General features: G+C 44.2%; 1 protein-coding gene across 12 annotated transcripts in view; it reads left to right on the top strand.

Annotated features, from left to right (window-relative positions):
* Positions 1 to 18,597, top strand: part of ADAM22 (ADAM metallopeptidase domain 22) — a 203,167-nt gene that overhangs the window by 9,634 nt on the left and 174,936 nt on the right. The gene's annotated exons all lie outside the window — the stretch shown is intronic.

Genomic DNA, 18,597 nt, shown 5'->3' with positions numbered 1-18,597 from the left:
GATGTTGGCCAATTGGTTTGTTTTGTCATTTTTCATGTCCAAATAATTAGTAACTAATAGTAATTAAGGGAGCTCTCTGACTGTAGCATAGGCTAAGGAAGAAATGCAAGATTCTAGGAGTGACAAGGCAGTGACTACTGGAAATAGACACAGAGTGAAAAATAGTCTAATTTCTCCACTCTCTTTTTGTCCCCTTCAGTGTACTGGCCAGTAATTGATGGCTCTGGTAGGTATGCAGACAGAGTTTGCAATAAATCCATCATGACACTTAAGGCAAAACAAAAGCTAAGTCTGGACTGAGACTATAGCAGCTAGGAAATGTGTCCATTCAGTTTGCTGCCAGATTGTCTGCTTTCCCCATGACAAAACAAAGTTGAGTGTGTTTTGGCAAATCATATGCACTGCTTTACTGTTTCTAGACTTCGATGGTTCCTCTTAACATACATATATGAATAGCAACTTTCTTTTTTCATGAAAATATATGAACCACACTTATTTAATTAAAATAGCAATAGCATGTTTTAGGTGCAAGTTCTGCCCTGAGGAAGGAGTAAAAAAGTGCTGAAAACAAAAATTTCTATAGATCTTAGCCTACAGCAAGGACAGCACAATTTCAGCAGGATTCTACCCTTTGATAGCTAATGTTCTGATGTGGTCAGGGCTGCTAGATGTGCACGTTTGCCAATTTAAATTGACTTACAAGGAGTATGTTTGGAATTTTATCAATGTAGCATATTTTTATTTTAAATTTTAACTCTGGCCATCTCTATATAAATACTCTTTCTATGCAAACCCCTTTCCAGAGAATTCCCTCCTCACTGATCAGATTCTCTATCAAGAACAGAGGAATTTACCTAAAAACAGTATCCTAAAAACCAAGTCTATTCCATATTCCATATTGTGAAAATTACTATCCTAGAACATGCATTCCTGTAATGTTGTGTGGTTGGCAATGCATGTTTATCCTCTGCTGCCCTACCGCGGCAGCAGACCTCAAGCAAGCCACCAAATGACCATAAGATCTACTAAGAGACAAAGGCATCTGGCCAGGTTTGTTGTCAAGAAAGCACAATACTGTACTACTATTTTGTAGACTCTATTGGACCACTTATACATGCCAGTGAATGGTGGAATTTTCTGTTCCTCACTGGGCTAGACAAGTATACTTTTTTAAAACTAGATTTTATACCCTGTTACAAACAAGTTAGTACTGCCCCTTAACACATTTACTGTGTTTACTGCCCTCTGATGTGACTAGTTATTACCTGGTGCATGCTGGTTTGATTAAAGTATTTTACTACATACTGTAATCCTGACCTTATCTTTTAGGAGAGATCAGTATGTTCCTGTTATCCTTGGGGAATGTTTTTGTACCATTCTTGATATCAGAATGTGTTGGTAGCACTTAATATCAACATGTGTTTGCATAAAGTACTCTAATTCTGTGACTAGCACTGATGTGTATTTGATATTACAAATATGTACTTTTTCAATATCAGCCCTGTGATTGCAAAATTCTGTAAGCAGGTCCTGCCTCATACTTAGCCTTCAATATAAGGACTTACGTTTCAACTCTTCCTATTACATGCTGCATATTAGGCTTGGGATTTTCCAAGGCATCAAAGGGATTTAAATACCCCAAACTCAATGAAATCTTGCAGTGTGAGGTTTTTATGATACTGCCAGTGGAGGAAAAAAAGAACAGATCCTAGAAACCATCCCTTAATTTCATAAAGCATCCATACACTTACAGCATGTAAGGCCTTAAGAGGATTAGAGATCAATACACTTTATAGGAAGTGGTGAATCTTTTTCCAGTCTTCGCTTGTTTTACCATGTGCATCATAACAATCAGATGCATTATCAGATCTAAGCTTGATAGAAGTAAGCCCACATCTGACTAATAGAATTACTGGTGATTTACACTGGTATTGGTGAGTTCAGAATCAAACCTGCCAGTTCTCTTCCACTTCTTATTTCATATAACGTACCTACATGGTTCATACTGCAGATATTTTCTTATTAAACTATGCTCATGCTGCTTAGAGGTGACTTGCATTACAAATATTGTCATTGATTTGACATGCGCTATTAAAATGTACCTGCCTTATTTGTTGCTGTTGAGGGGCAGCCCCCCCTCGACAGTCTCAAAGTTTGTCACCGCTCTCTCTACCAGGGCACAGGCAGCCTACAGACCTGGCCCCAGAGTATTCTCCCCTCAACAGGAGTAAACATGACCTGGAGGCCCAGTTCATAGAAAAGTCCCTTCTATCAGGTTAAATATGGCCTGACAGACTGGTTCATGGAGAAGTCCCCTCTATCAGGGTAAATACGGCCTAGAGGCTTAGTCCACAGGTAAGCATCCCAAGCTGCTAGGGAGCTGGCCTGTTGTGGGGTGGAGAGGGAGGGGGACCCCAGGGCCCCATTGGTAGTGGAGGATGCAGCTGCCTGCTCAGCAGGGACTCCTACCGAAAGGTGCTGAGCTCACGGAGGACAATCCTCAGCCCTGGGCCACTTCCTACCACTCCCGGCATGCTGCTCACCTCTCAGGATGTCACTGAGCGGGTTGGGCCCTCCTGGATGGCCTCCCTGGCCAGGGCTGGGTCTGAGGCGGCTGCTCTGGAGCTCGGGTCAGAGCTCTTCCCCTCTGGCAGCCAGCCCCAACTGAGTGGCTCCCTGGGCTTTTATACCCTGCCTCTCCTGTGAGCATGCCCAGCAGGACTGTGGGGGTGGGGCTTTTTTGTCTAGCTGGGCCAGGGCAACTTCCTGCTCCTCAGTGCAGGGTAGAGACACCCCGTCACACACCCTCCCCTTTAAATGGGTGGCAGTCCCCTGCTCTGGCTGGGGCTCCTCCCCCTCTACCCGAGAAAAAAATCTGCATTTACATGGTCTTTTCCCGGCCGGTGGGCCAAACTGAAGTCATATGGCTGCAAGGACAAGTACCATCTCATGATCCTGGGGTCGGTCTCTTTCATGCTGTGCAACCATCTCAAAGGAGCGTGGTTGGTCACTAATTGGAAAGAGTTCCCTAGTAGATAGTACCTCAACATGTCGGCTGTCCATTTCACCTCCAGCACTTCCTTTTCTATGGTTAAGTACTTCTGTTCATGCGGAAACAGCTTTCTATTCATATAAAGTACAGGGTGTTCTTCTCCATCGAGCTCCTGGGGTCTGGGATCTGCCCTCTTGGATGTGTCAGTGTGCAGAATAAAATGTTTTGAGAAATCTGGGTGTCACAGGACTGGGGCCTTAGATGGTCCTTCAAGGTCTGGAAAGCTCTCTCGCATTCTTGAGACCACCGTATCTTCCTAGGTTCTGAACCTTTAGTTAGATCGGACAAGGGTGCCACTAGCATTGCGAAGTCAAGCACGAAGCATCAGTATTATCCCGTAGTCCCAAAAATTGGCATACCTGCTTCTTAGTTGTAGGAGTTTTCCATTCCTTCAGGACTTGTACTTTGTCTACTCGTGGGCGCAGGGTTCCCCGGCCGTCTGTGTACCCCGGGTAGGTAATCTCTCAGCTCCCCAAATGACATTTCCCTGGGTTTGCTGTGAGACCTACTTCTCTCAGGATCTTTAGCACAGCTTCCAGGTGTTGGGGGTGTTTACGCCATGTCCAGCTATAGACCACTATATCATCTATATATGCGGCTGCATATAGGTGGTGAGGGCGTAACAGCAGGTCTGTCAACTGCTGGAATGTAGCCACAGCCCTGTGTAACCCAAAGGGCATAGTAACAAACTGGTATAGTCCAAAGGAAGTGGGAAGGCTGTCTTCTGCTTAGAGTTCGATGTTAGGAGGATCTGCCAGTATCCCTTTGTCAAATCCAAAGTAGAGATGTATCTCACGTTGCCCAGTCTCTCTAATAACTTGTCGACCCGTGGCATTGGGTAGGCATCAAACCACGATATAGCATTTACTTTGTGAAAACTGATACAAACCGAATTGTCCCATCCGGTTTTGGGACAAGCATGATGGGACTTCTTCATTCACTGCGGACTCCTCTCCCACTCCCCTCCCTATCATCACTTGAAGTTCCTTCTGGACTGTCCCCCACGTCTTCTTGGGTAGCAGCCGATGTTGGTCCCAGACTTTGTGGCCCAGTAGGGTGGTGATGTGGTGGCTGACTACGCTGGTTCACCCAGTTTGAGGAGATAGGACATGGGAGTAGGTCTGGACCAAGTGTTGTAATTCTTCCCATTGTTCCTGGCCCAACTACTCTCCCATGATGACTTGGGGTGGAGTAGGGGAATCCTCGATTAAAGGTCCCAACTCCAAGTCTGGCAGGTATGGGGAGATCAACAGGCCTTCTTGCGTCTTCCACTTCTTCAAGAGATTCACATGATATGTCCATACTTCCCTCTTCCTCCCCATCAGTCCCACTTTGTAGTCCACCAGTACCATGCGTCATACCACCTCAAACAGACCCTGCCACTTCACTAGGAGTTTGAACTTTTCGAGGGCAGCAGGAGGAGGACATGGTCCCGTGGCTCAAAAGTCCAGAGCTTCACCCCTCGATTATAATGCCGGACTTGTACCTCTTGTGCCTGTAAGAGGTTGGCTCGGGTGAACTCCTCTGACTTCTGCAGGCGCTTCCTGAGCTGCAATACATAGGGGATGGTGCCCATGACCCAGGACTCCTGATCTTCCCAGTTCTCTTTCAAGAGGTTGAATATCCCCCCCGAGGTTGTTGTCCATCATGGAACTCAAATGGTGAAAAGCCTGTGGATGCCTGGGGTACCTCGTATACCAGTTGCAGGGGTCCTCCTCCACAAACTTCCAGAGCATTGATTTTAACGTTTGGTTAAAATGTTCCACCAAGCTATCTGTCTGGGATGGTACACTGTGGTTCTGAGGGCATGGATATTCAGTAGCCGACACAGCTTGGCCATCAGCCTGGAAGATATGTTTATTCCTGGGTCAGTCAAGATCTCTTTCGGTATCCCAACCTGGGAAAACAACTTTAGAAGCTCTGACACTATGGTGGGGGCGATGGTATTCCGTAACGGCACAGCTTTGGGGTACCTGGTTGCATAGTTCACCACGATGAGGATGTATTGGCATCCCAAGCTCACTTTCTCTAAGGGCCCCACCAGGTCTAGGTCAGTCTGTTCAAAGGAAACCCATCCATGGGCAACACCACCAATGGGGCCTTTGGTACTCCCTTCGGGTTGGTCCTCTGGCATTTGGGGCATGACTCACAGAAGTCACGTACCTCGCGGTGGTTACCCAGCCAAAGGAATCTCTGGACCACCTGTTGCAGGTTCTTCTCCCGCCCCAGGTGTCCGGCCTAAGGGTTTGCATAGCCCAGTTGCAGCACACCTCTCCTATATTTGGTAGGGACTAGGAGCTGCCATAACTCCCCCTTTGTTAGAGGTGATTGGCACATACCTGAAACTGTGGCTCTTGGATCCTAGGTGGGTATCCTTTCCTCTCTTCCTCCGACTTTCTCACTTGCTCCCAGGCCCAGGTCAGCATCGCGCCCTCTCTTTGCTCTCTCATGAAGTCCACACTGGTATCCAGCCATTCTATTCCACTCTCTTTGGTGGATTTGTCTGTGGGCTCCCACTGGTGGGATGTCCCTGCTTCCAGGGTGGGTTCCTCTTCCAGCTCAGGGCAGTTCCCTTGGGCCACCATATCCCAACTTTTCAGGCATTGACCTGTTTCCTGGGGTTCTTGCTGGGTCCATTCCTGGAGTAACCTGTGGAAACCTCACCAATCTTGGCCCAGTATCACTGGGTAGACCAACCTCAGGGCCAGCCCCACACAACAAACCCCTTCCTCATGGGGGTCAGCTAGCCGCACCCAGGCTGTCAGTTAAAACTGCATGCCCCCATGCACGCACTGCAATTGGATGGGACCTCCTGCTGATTCAGGGGCTTCTACCAGGTCTGCCCGACCCAATGTTTGGCTTCTTCCAGAGTCCACTAAGGCAGTGACCAGGGTCCCCTCCATCCTCAATTCAGCTAGTACCTTGGGGGCCCCTCCCCCTCTGTCAACAACTGTCCATAGCTACAGTGCATAAAGGGGCATTTGTGACAGAAGTATCCCTCCTGTCTGCACTCATAGCATCTGCCCGGTCTAGCTTCCCTTGCTGCCCCCGACAGTTCTCCTTCCTCCTCCTGCAGATGGGGCGTTGGTCCCCTATCTTGCTGGAGGCCAGCAGTTGGTGGCTTCCTTAGCCCCTCTCTAGGCCGTGGTTGCTGGGTATTACCCTTGGGGACTCGTGGTTCCTTCAGTTTGGGGGAAGGTCCCCCCCTTAGCCTTCTGAGTTGGTGAGCCCCTGGTACTCTTGCCTCCCTCCTTGGGATCCTCGGCCACCAAGTTGTCCTCCATCAGGGACATGGCCTCACTCAGGATCCTAGGGGGTATTGCCTCACCCACCTTTGTCCCCTGGTGGGGAGGATTTGTATGAATTGTTCCACAATTCCACAAATTGTTCCATCATTGTTCCAGTTCAACCCACTGCCAACAAAGGTCCCGGAGCTTCTGAGCCACGGCCCATGGCCTGGCCCCTGGTGGGTATCACTCCTGGCGGAACCGCTGGTGGTACATCTCCAGACTGTCACCTGCCTGGTCTAGAATAGCCGCCTTTACCTGGGGATAATCTAGAGTGTTGTGGGGGGGGGGTCTAAGTTCTGATTAGCCAGCTGCACCGGTCCTATCAAATAGGGAGCCAGTTTCGTTGCCGAGTGTTCTGCTGGCCACTTGATGGCCATGGCAACCCACTTGAAAGTGACTAAAAAGGCTTCTGGATCTTTGCCCAATCACATCTTGCTCAGGCTGATGGGCAGGCACTTGGGGTCCCTCAGAATCCCCTCCCTGGCCATGCTAGTATCTGGGGAAGGAGCTGCCGGCTCCTACATCATCAGCTGCCGGAGCCACCAGTCCTGTTGAGCCCGCTGCTGAGCGGCCAATTCCCTGAGCAGCCATTCCCGCTGCTGGTTTGCCTGTTGGGCAGTCAGTTGTAGTAATTTGCTCTGTTGCTCCTGTGCTTGGGCTGCCTGCTGCCATTGATAATCTAGCAGCTACTCAAAGAGTTTCCTGGGATCCATATTCATGACTGTTCTTGGCCTACCTTCCTTTGGGTACGTCTAGACTACATGCCTCTGGTGACAGAGGCATATAGATTAGACTACCCGGCATAGGAAAATGAAGCGGCGATTTAAATAATCGCCGCTTCATTTAAATTTACATGGCTGCCGCGCTGAGCCGATCAGCTGTTTGTCTGCTCAGCGCGGTAGTCTGGACGTTCCGCGGTCGACATCAAAGGCATTTGTTGACCTCCCAGGTATGCCTCCAGGTATGCCTCCTGGGATGCCTCCAGTCCTCTCTGAATCTGGTTCCCCTATGGATCAGAAGCAGGAGGCTACAGGTCTCTCTCCTTTTCCTCATGGACACAGCATGCTTCTGCTTATAGGAAGTTCCACCGTGGGCTACTTTCAGATAATTTCTGACACCTCATCCAGCCACTGGTCTAAACCCAAATCCATATCTGAAGATGGATAACTTAACTACCTAAAAGGGCCAGCCTATCCTGTGACAATGGGCTATAGATGATATTTCCTATCTTCCTTCGTTCTACTTCCTGCAAATTGCAAACACTAGGCCAACTGAGATTGTGCATGTGTGTGTGTATCCTCTCAATAAAAAGAACACAAAGGAAATCTAACAAGTTTGCATGTAATGGGTGTGATATCAAAAACTTGCCAAACCATGAGCTAGCAAATCCTCATTTTATCCATAGAGAGATTACAGTGACCTTCTCTGGACCCCTCTCCATTGGGTATGATCTCTTCTATTTTCAATCTCAACATTTTTCTGTGCTTCAAACATCACATCAGTTTGCCAGTTATGCAGAGGCAAAACTTCCAGACAGGGAAGCAATTCTGTTTGTTTTTTCCTTTTGTTTTCTCATTGTCTTCTGGGATGGCTTGTAGAACTACCGGAAGACTGTTTGGAGCATATGACCCAAAGGCAGAGGGAGTATGAGCCTTTGGTTTTTATGGTCACAGCTGCTCCTTGCTGGGCACTAGTGAAACCATCTTTGTGTGTTTAAGGCAAGAGACTCATTGATGACTGTGGGGAGAATTTTTTCAAGGAAGGGAGAGAGCAATGACAGTACCATGAGCCCAAAGGAGACTAGAATTGGCTGCCTCTTTTGAGACCAAGCTCACTGAAGTGAGGATTTTTGCAGCAGGAATACTGAGTCCTGCACAATCTTTTTGGTCCATTAGTGGGAGGACTCATCTGAAGGGAAACTTAATTTTCTGCAGAAACTTTACAGTCAAACAAAAGAGAAGAAAGCTTAGTGGCATTATGTCCAAGCAAACAGACCAGACTGGAACTTTTCAAACCATGTTGTATGTTTATATAATATGCATTCATTGTCACCTTCTGAAATGTATTCTGGAATAATAGCTAGAACAGAAGTTCTGAAAAAGTGACACTTGTGCTGGAAATTGAAGTTAAAACCGTGTCTGCTAAAATTAATGATAAGTAAAAGTATGTGACAAAAGGAAGGTAAGCAGACAGCAAGGAAAACAGGAAATTAGTGATAGAACAATTTTACTAATAGAGCAAAACAAAGGAGCAGCTTGAAAATTGGATCCAGTCAAGGAAAGTCAGCATATTAGGCATAGCTGCTGGGAATGAGCCAACAGAGAATGCCTTTTGGTGACCTTTACAAAAACTTTACTGGCTATATTTTCCTATTCACCTTCAATGTGTGCTTTGGCTCTGAAGATGGACCTTATTATGCCACCCTTATTCATGCTGAGTTGGGCCTTATTTCAGTGAGACTGTTTGTTTGCAGAGTAAGGCATTGCTCAGCATTACTTAATCAGGATCTAGCCCAAGAGCTGACAACACATTCACTCGGAAGGTACTTTGGCAGTCTCTGTTACCTTAAAGTGACATTCTACAGTGAAAATAAGCACAAGTCCCTTAACTTTTTCTTTTAACTTTGATTAATTAAGAACAAGAACAAATAACGTAAATTGGCCATCAACAAGTTTAGGCTTGAAATTAGATGAAGATTTCTAACCATCAGAGGAATAAAACTCTTTGAAACAACTTTCCAATGGGAGTAGTGAGGACAAACAAACCTAATTTGTTTAAAGACAGAGCTTGATAAGTTTATGGAAGGGATGCTTACAAAGTTGCTTACAAAGGCATATAGCCCATCTGGGCCTGCTATTAGCAAATATCTCTGATGACTGATAATGGGACACTAGATGCAAATGGCTGAATTACTATATAGAAATGTTTCTCAGGCTGGTAGGTCTCCATATGTTCAAGGTCTGACTGATTGCCATGTTTTGGGTTGGGAAGGAATTTTCCTCCATGTCAGATTGGCAGAGGCACCGAGCATTTTTCATCTTCCAATGTAGCATAGGGCACTTGAGCTGAACTAGAGTAAATGGTGAATTTTCTTTAATTTGAAATCTTAAAATGAAGACTTGAAGACTTCAGTAACCCCGCCAGAGATTAGGGGTCTATTACAGAAGTGCTTGTGTGAGGTTCCGTGGCCAGTGATGTGCAGGAAGTCAAACTAGATGATCATGATGCCCCCTTTTGCCTTAAAGTCCTAAAGATCAGGCTTTGTTTGCTGTGCCTCTCCTTCTACTGTCTTAGAAGTTTTATCTTCAATAGTATTCAAAATCATTTTGTATTATATAATTATGACAAAAACTAGAAGCTCTCAAACTGACCCTGGGTTAATCTTCTTGTAACATATTTCTATCTTGAAAATTTTTCATCCAGGGCTTTTCTTTGTTCCCTATTCTGAATCTAGTACTTCATTCATCACATCATATTACAGCGGTGGGCAATAATTGGATGTGGTTTGCCAGGGTTAGCCCCTGGTGGGCTGCCACTGCTGTATTTATCTGCACCTATGCAGGTACAGGTGCTTGAAGCTCCTGTTGGGTGTGGATCACCGTTCCTAGCAGGAAGCAGTGTCCTTGTCTGCACCGCTTCTCACAGCCCCCATTGGCTGGGAATGGAGCCAGTCAACAGAATCAGTAATTGGAGATGGAGGTAAATACAGTGGTGGTGGCCTACCAGGGGCTAACCATGGCAAACTACCACTGTTTTATTACCCATCCCTACCATATTATGCTTTATTTCATGATTTTTTTTTTTTTGCTCTTGTGTTTTATCTGTGATGTGGAACCTTGTCAAATGCACTTTGAAAAACTTAAGGGTACAACATCCACTGAATTTCCCTGTCATGGCAGTGATATATTCAAAGACATCTAGCAGATTAGATAAGCGCCATCGCTCTCATACCTGAATCATTGCCTGCTCTCCTGATTAGAGTTTGCTTTTCCAGAAGGTCTCCAGGCAAATCCCTTGAAGAGCTTTTCCACAACAAAAGTTACTCTAATTGGTCTCAGAGGGATGTGAAAATTTTATAATTAAATTAATACAACCTCTATAAATGAACTAAAATCACTTTTCTAGACATAAAGTTGTCATGAATGTAAAGTTCAATATCTCAGGATTTACCAAAGCTAGAAACAAGTGCTTAGGAAGTGGAGAATTGCCCATTTAAGTTATATAAAGCTGCCTTTTTAACTCTGGAGGGTCATGAGAAGTCTGAAATTAAACCTGTCAGTAGTGTAAGAGTGAATATTGCCTCACCCTAGCTCTTGGGGCACATTAATTTAGGGTAGTTGTGGGAAGGATCTTACATTTTTTGGGGAGGGAGAAATAGTTTTCTGAGTTTATTTATTATAAATAGTGACCGAATCTACTCAGTGGTCTGGAAAGTTAGTTTAAGTGAAATGGTGTATGGCTGCTTAAAATCTGTCACCACCAGCACCACTTAAATGCTGCCCATACGGTAGTGACATCCATGTGATGAATAGTATCGATCATGTAATTTTGGCTGCTTCATCACTCTTTTGTCACTGCTTCCACTCTTTTGTCTCTTTTGTCTCCCCTAGGACTCATTATTTCAACCAACTGAACAAGTTTAAGCAGCCTCTAATTTAATAACCCAAAACAATTTAAAAAACACTTTTCTACCACTAGAAAAAATAGTTTTTCCAATGCTTTCCTTGCTCCTAGCTCCGGAAAGCCATTGATTGTGTGATGTCTATATGGAAAAAAGCGATTTTAGAACTCAGGACCAGATCTTCAGCTTTTGTAAATTGGCAAAGTTCTGCTGAAGCCAATGGAGCGATGTCAATTTGCCACTAGCTGAGGATCTGGCTGATAATGATTCTCTCTCCCTCTGAGACAAGCCATGGTTAGAGATACAAAACTGTGGTCCAGTTTTAACAAAGCAAACAAACGAAAAACCCTTTTAAATCATCTTTCTAATTTCTAGTTTTTCTGCAATGTGTGTGGCAAGTTTCCTGCTCCGGAGTTATGAACATCCCCACTTACTTGAGCTGGTGGCCTGCAATGTTCAGAGCCTCACCTCAACTGGCCACTCTTTCTGGGGCCAATGCCTTCTTGAGGTCATTCTGCAGTATAACTGCCCCCCTGTGGACATTGCAGAGCATAACTGCCCCTCCTGTCAACCCCCTTTCTTCCTGTGTTATGGGAAACAGTCGGATTCCAGGCTCATCCTGTTGTCCTGGCACAACCAAACTTTTACTTGGCTTTTATGTTAGTATCAGAGGAAGCTCAGATTTGGTATTCCTAACTCTTACCATTTAGGAGGAGCTCTTGAACAAATGGACTCACAGATGGATGGACAGACAGACACATTTCTAAAATACATAGTAAGATTGTAATCATCCTAGTTTAGAGATAGATTAGTAATACTTTATTTAATTGTAGGCAAGCTGTTAGCATGGTGGTTCTGGGACTTCTAGATAGTTCTAGTGCTGGAAGTTCATTACAATGGCATTTCCTATTTCTGAATTTTGCTCATACACTACGTATGTTAATATATGTGCTTCATCCTTGTGTCAGTGGAACTCCATTTCTGTGATTTAGTTGTCATATATTGATATGTCAAATCTATGATTGTTAAAAAATATTTTGGTTTTCTGGGGAAGTTGCTTTATTTGAGAACAGAATAACATAATTGATTATCTTGCTTCAGTGGTTGAGAAGAGCCCTTGCAGGTGCTTTTCTTATAACTGTTTCCAGAGTTAGATGGCATAAAAGACTCCATTGATTTACTTCCCTTTAGTTCTTGTGTTGTCATGTGTCTGGGAATCTGACATTCATTCTGTGTTAGTTGATTCACTTCTTCTCTAAGCACTTCCAATTGTCATGATATGATTATTAGTAGTCCTGTTTTAAAATAATGTAGAACAAGTTTTTTTTTTTCATGCATCTTGCAGAAATATTTCTGTGAAATGATTCTGTGCCTGGAAACACACTGAATAGAGTTGGGTGAGAAATGGTTGTCCTGTCCCATGAAAATTTGAGATTTTGAAAATTTCTCATTGTGCCTCAGGAACAGAGACTTTCACAGTTTTTTGATACAACTGGTGGGTGGCAAGCCAAGAGACACATGCACACATGCACAATGAGTGACTAAGTATGCCTGCAGTACCCCAGAATAGCCAAATAGTTTAATGGTTAGGTCACTTAACTGGGATATGGAAGACCCTAGTTTAAGTCCTTATTGGAAATGGGTAGAGAAGGGACTCTTAGCTAAATGCCTTAACAACGGAAGTATTGGCTCTTCTCGGTGGGCCTGTCTTTCTGATTTTGACTCAAAAATCCATCCTGAACCTGAGAAACTTTTCATGTTTTGTCAAACCCAATACAGTTCTTCAAAATGTTTACCTTAAGACAAATCGATTTTTTTGATGAAAAATTCCTGACCAGATCTAGTACTGAATTGATTTTATTCCATACAATCAGATGATGGACTACAGACTTTTCTTTGCCTATTTTTCCTCATTGATTATTTGGGATGTTGGGAGCAGCCCGAGGCCAGCTGCAGCAGCTGGCGCCCTAGGTGGAATGTGCGATCGGCGCCCCCACTTGCAGGGCTGTCAATGGACTGACGACATCATCGGGCACCCCATGACATCATCATCGGACACCCCGTTGAAGGCGGCTCCCTAGGCAGCAGCCGAGTCCGCATATAGTCACGGGCTGCCCCTGGGATGTTGCTTATCTATGTTTTATTACAGCAAAATGCCACTGAAGGAAGGGCCCTTGTAAAGGATCCCTCTTTACTTCCAGTTTATAGGAAGTAGGACTCCTCCCTGAATCTTGCGTTTGACCAATTTACAGAAACCAGACTCTGAGTAGAGCTATGTCCACTATGTCAGTTAGGATGAAATATTATTTTCCCTATTGGGTCTGTTATTATTCATTAACATTTCTTCTGCAAACAAGTTTTTGATCCAAAATGTAATTTTTAAAAAAAAGCAACAACAAATGTTTGCTAAAAAGGCTATTTAAAAAAAAATGCACAGTAATGGTAACAAAAATGTTATCTAAAGCGGGGGTGGGAACCTTTTTTGGGTCAGGGGCCACCAACACACAGAAAAATTAGCCAGGGGCTGCACACAAGTGAGAAACAAAAAAAGCAAAACAAAACACCTCTCACCAGCGTGGGCTCCCCAGTGCAGAGGGAAACCCCAAGCCTCAGGGGCCAGATCCAGGCAAACCAGGGGCTACATCCAACCCCCAGGCCTTAGGTTCCCCACCCCTGATCTAAAACATAATCAAAATAGCTATTGAAACTCTGCATTTCCATGTCTCAGTATGTTTAGTTTTTTTTAAGTTTAGTCTTAGCTATGAATTTTGGATAATTGCAATGTCTGTGTTATGTCTTACTTTAAATTACTGATACTTATTCTCACCTTGACATCATTTTAACAGGTTTTGTCTGTGAATAATAGTGGTAAGAGGTCCAATAGGATAGTAATTGCACATCTCAGATACATGTTTGGGGGAGGAAATTTTCCAGACCAGATCAATATGGCATAATATATATTTTAGAAATTTACATCTGTCTGTCCACCCATGTGTCTGTTTGTTCTCCTCCTAAACAGAAAGAGCTAGGACCACCAAAGGTGGTATGCAGCTTCTTCTTATCATAAGGCAAGGCCAGGGTTTGGTTGTGCCAGGACAATGGGACCTGGGTGGAATGTGATTGTTTCTATCAAATGGAAAGGGAGGGGTGTGATAGCAGGGACAGTGGTACTCACAAATGACCATAGGGGGGCAGCAAGCATGGGGGACAGTTATACTTACAAATGACCACAGGGAGGCAGCTAGTGCCCCACATCTGCAGAGCAGCTGCTAGCCAAACAGAACATCCCCTGCCATCCTGTCCTACCCTGGGGAGCAGCTGCCAGCCACCATGTGGCCCTGCTGCCCTGAGCCAGCACCAGAGAGCACCACTGGGTGGCCTTTGCAGCCCCTGCTGATGCCACTGGGCCAGCCTTGGAGAGTGCTGCCAGGCAGTTAGTGCTTCCCTTCTCTGCCCCCAGCCCAGGAGAAGCCATTTGGCAGGCTCAGCCCTGGGGAGAAGCCACCAGGTGACCTATGCTGCCCCCACCCCTGCTGCCCCGGGCTGCCTTCGGCCCTGGGCAATACCAAGTAAGTCTTTTAGTACCTAATAGTTACAAAAGAAGAAAGTCCTGACACACTTATAGTTTCACTTCCATTACTATGAAATTAGCCACAGGTGAAGTTATTGTCTAGTGACATATGGAATAACAAGTTATGTCACATGCACAGATCCTAATGATTGTGAAAGTCTGCCCATTATTAAGAATTTAAAATGTTCTAAAATTCTCTTTGAATTTAATAATATAGTAAAGAAAGATCTTTGCACAGCAGTTACATGTGTGTAAGCTGGTAAAAAAGACTGGCTGATTTGCTGAAGTGAAAGGTGATCAACAGAAAATGAACATTTTTTGGCTTCTAGCATATAAATAGGAGGTTCTTGGACCACCATTTTCTGATGGAGGAACTAAGGAAAAAAAGTCACAAAATCCAATTACAGAAGAAAGTATTTGAAACCTAAATCAGAAGCATGCACTAATGCCTGAGAACTGAAGAAAGGAATGCAAACGTGTTGATTTGATAAAGACAAATTTTATAATCTGGGGGCTGCTAGTAACTGCTGTGGCAAACAAGCAATGGACATGGTTCCAAATCTAGTCTTCTCTAAACTTCATGTGCTTCAATCGTATAATTCTTGAGGACTAATTCTTGATGAAATCTTGGGTTGAACATAACATGCAAACTGGGGACTACAGCAAGGCATCAGTAGTATCTCTAGTGCATGGCACTGGAAAATGGAGCGTATGTGCACATGAAATTTACCTCAAAATGATATCACCACTTCTGTTCTATTGCATAATTAAGGGGGGGTAGAACAATTTTGCTGTAGGAAGAGTCAGTGAATGCTTCAAAATAATTCCAAATATCCTGAAAACCCTATAATTTTAAAGTTTCAGAAGAGCTCCCACGCTCCTGATATTGACTCATTTTACATGAAAAAGATTATTATAAAAATATAGTACATCACAGTTTCTTTTTTAAGGTTGCAACGTGATAAATAAGTCATAATATGAAAAGTATGTACCTTATATATTATACATTTGTACGTAATGTATAGAAGTGTATGTGCATGTAAAAATTATGCATCAATGCTTAGATTCTCATAACTAGACAAATTTCAGACTCAAAATAAGCTATACGTTTTTAACACTCAGGGTAATTAACCATTGGAACAATTTATCCGGGGGTGGGATGGATCCTCTGTCATTTGAAGTCTTTACATCAAGATTACATGTCTTTCTAAAATATCCACTCTAGCTCTATGAGAAATAATAAGCTTGTTATAGGAATCACCTCATGCAATTCTGTTCCCTGTGTTATGATCATAATGATCTGTGTCTTTTGACCTGGATGTGAATTGTATGTATAAAAAGAGGCACCTTTGCAGCTCCATTACCAAAACTGGACCATTTTGAAGAGAAGGTGCAATCTGAATTCTCTCAAACTTCCAGTGGATTCAGCAATACTTCTTATCTACTAACCCTAAAAAAATTATATTTGTGGTCTATATCATTGGGGAACCCCAGTCACTTCAACAAAATAAGCATGCAGTGTACTTTAAAAAATAACACTGCTAACAAAAAGGATGTAATTCCCTGTACTTACTATTGTTTTCCTATTCCACCAGGGAAACTGATGGTCTGTGTATCTTCGCTATAAATTTCCAAACATGGAAAGGATAAGGGGTTGCCTGTGAGAACTTGACTCTGGTAGCTCATGGTGGCTGCAAGTAGCACAAGAAACTTGGGAGTAGTTCAGTGCTTCAAGAGAAGTAGACAAGAAAAGACAGGAAAAAAGTCCTAGTTCTGTGAGCTCTACCAGATGTAATGTCTCCCTGTGTTCCAAAGTCAAGGAACAGACAAGGCTACAGAGCCTGCATCCCTCCTTAATCCTTCAGGAATCTTTTCTGGTCCTCTCCTCTTCCTGCAGCTAGCTTCCCTTTCTGTTGTTCCCATACTACCACTGGAGGAGCTCCTGTTTCTTCTCTTCTGAGGACAACAGCCAGCGTGAGTTTTTGTTCTCAGTGCTGATGGTATCTTTAGCAACTCACAGCAGTGAGGAGAGCTTTTCTCTACAAAAGAGGCTGGGCCTTGGGAGCTCCTAAATAGCATGGCCACTGATGGGGGAGGGGAGGGTGAAGAAGGAGAAAAGAGGGCATTTGCCCTGGGGCCTAGCGATTCAAAGGGGTCTGGGATTCTGGCTGCCATTGCTGCTGTTGTGGCAGCAGAAATGACCGCAGCCCTGAACCCTTTAAATCACTGCTGGAGCCCCATGCTGTACACTCCAGGCAGCGCTAAGGGCGGCTGAGGGGTGGGGTTAAAGGAGGGAATGCCATGGTCCGGGCAGCACTGAGGTCTGCCTTGGGGTTGGCACAGTGTATTCTTGGTGGCATTCAGGGCTGACTGCACAGGCCCTGCCACTTCTGCCAAAAGCCCCACCCTTCTGGTGGTGTGCCCTCCCTCCCACACTTTACTCAGGGGCCACAGTGGCTGTTGGCGACCCAGCTGAACAGACTAACCTAGCTTCCTTGCTCTTAAGCCCCAGGAAGATTGGCTTCTTCCTCTCCATGGCTTGAAATAATGAGCATCCCCTAGAAAGCCTTTCCAGAATTTTCTCTGTTTTTATTTGGGCCACCTTCCATGTTTTTTCCTTTTCAAACCTTTTTACTAGCCTGGGAGCTGGTTGCAGTAGCTTATTATACAAACGTGACAGTTGGATTTCAAATCATGTTCTCCTGTATTTCACTATTTTCCTTCCCACTTGACCTTCTGGTGTACACACAATATGCACTGTCGCTGCCTGGGCTTTTCTGTTTTGGTGCTATTCTCGTTGACCCCTTTGTGGAAGTGACGTGATTTGCAGAATGGAGCGATATATGTTACAGGCTAAATTTCCATTTATGGAATGTAAATGTCTGTTGGGCCTAATTCTTGGGTCTGCTCTGAGTATTTTGTTTTCCTGAAATGTAGCTACAAAGCTGGCTTACTTACCTCTGTGACAATTCCACTTGTATACGTGGAATACCTGGGAGGAACAGGTATGGCATAGGTTCCTAGGCCACAGCACCCCTTATAGGAATGTTCCCAAGGGGAAAGGGGTTGTGGCTGGAACATCCAGGTGCTGAAAGGGCAGCAATCTCCAGGTGCTGAAAGGGTCCTTTGATCAATGGCCAGATGGCCATAAATTAGGCTGAACTTCAAGCTTCTGTAAATTTCTCCTTGGACAGGATCATCTCTAGTATTGAGATAGTCTTTGCTTCCACACCTCTGGAATGACTTGTGTAGGCCATCCCAACTGACTGCCAGTAAATCCTTGCGAACCTCTGCACTATTCTATGTTGCATTTATTTGCAGAAATATATAAGGAAGATTTTAAATCCTCTGCCTATATGGCCTTTGAATACCTCTGCTTTCATTACTACAAGTCCAACTGTACAGGGTTCAGAGGGAAAGAGGAATTGCAATTTACATCTCCAAAGTGACCTGAAAAGGCTTTTTCATTAAAATATAAATCAGTTTTGCAGTTTAATTTTCTTGGGACTTTCCAGGGCTAGAATCTGGGAAATTTCCTTTTGTATAGGTAAGGCAAAGTCTCCCATTTCTAGCCCTCCAAGTTCAGAGACATCAGACCATGTACATGTCCTATGATAGGACCGAATAGGGAGTACTGTTTGCTAATGATGGAAGGATACATTTGGATAGGAGAGAGGGAAAGAGAGTTCTCTAGTACATTGTTTGTTTAGATTTTTTTAAAATGGCAGCTCTTTGGAGTTGCTCAAAGGTTTGGAATGTTGGAAGTTGCTCTGGCAGACATAGATTAGTGGGTAGAATGTAAGAGAGGCTGCCAAAAGTCTCATGATAAATGCAGCTGACCGTATGGTTTAGCAATTTTTCACACTGCTGTCACTCCTGTATATGTGTTTACAAGAAAGAAAATTCCAAGGATCCAGAAGATCAAGAGTTTGATTCTGTAAGGTGCTGAGTACCTTCCACCTCCATATAATTTCAAGGGGAGTTGAAAGTGTTTAGATAAGACCATGATGAAGCAGTCTAATCAAGTTAGCATGCTTTACATTAGCAACTGTCAAGCAATTCT

This window comes from Pelodiscus sinensis, chromosome 2, assembly GCF_049634645.1.
Source record: "Pelodiscus sinensis isolate JC-2024 chromosome 2, ASM4963464v1, whole genome shotgun sequence".
NCBI lineage: Eukaryota > Metazoa > Chordata > Testudines > Trionychidae > Pelodiscus > Pelodiscus sinensis.
Note: the sequence above shows the minus strand (reverse complement) of the source record. Positions and strands in the feature narration are given on the sequence as shown.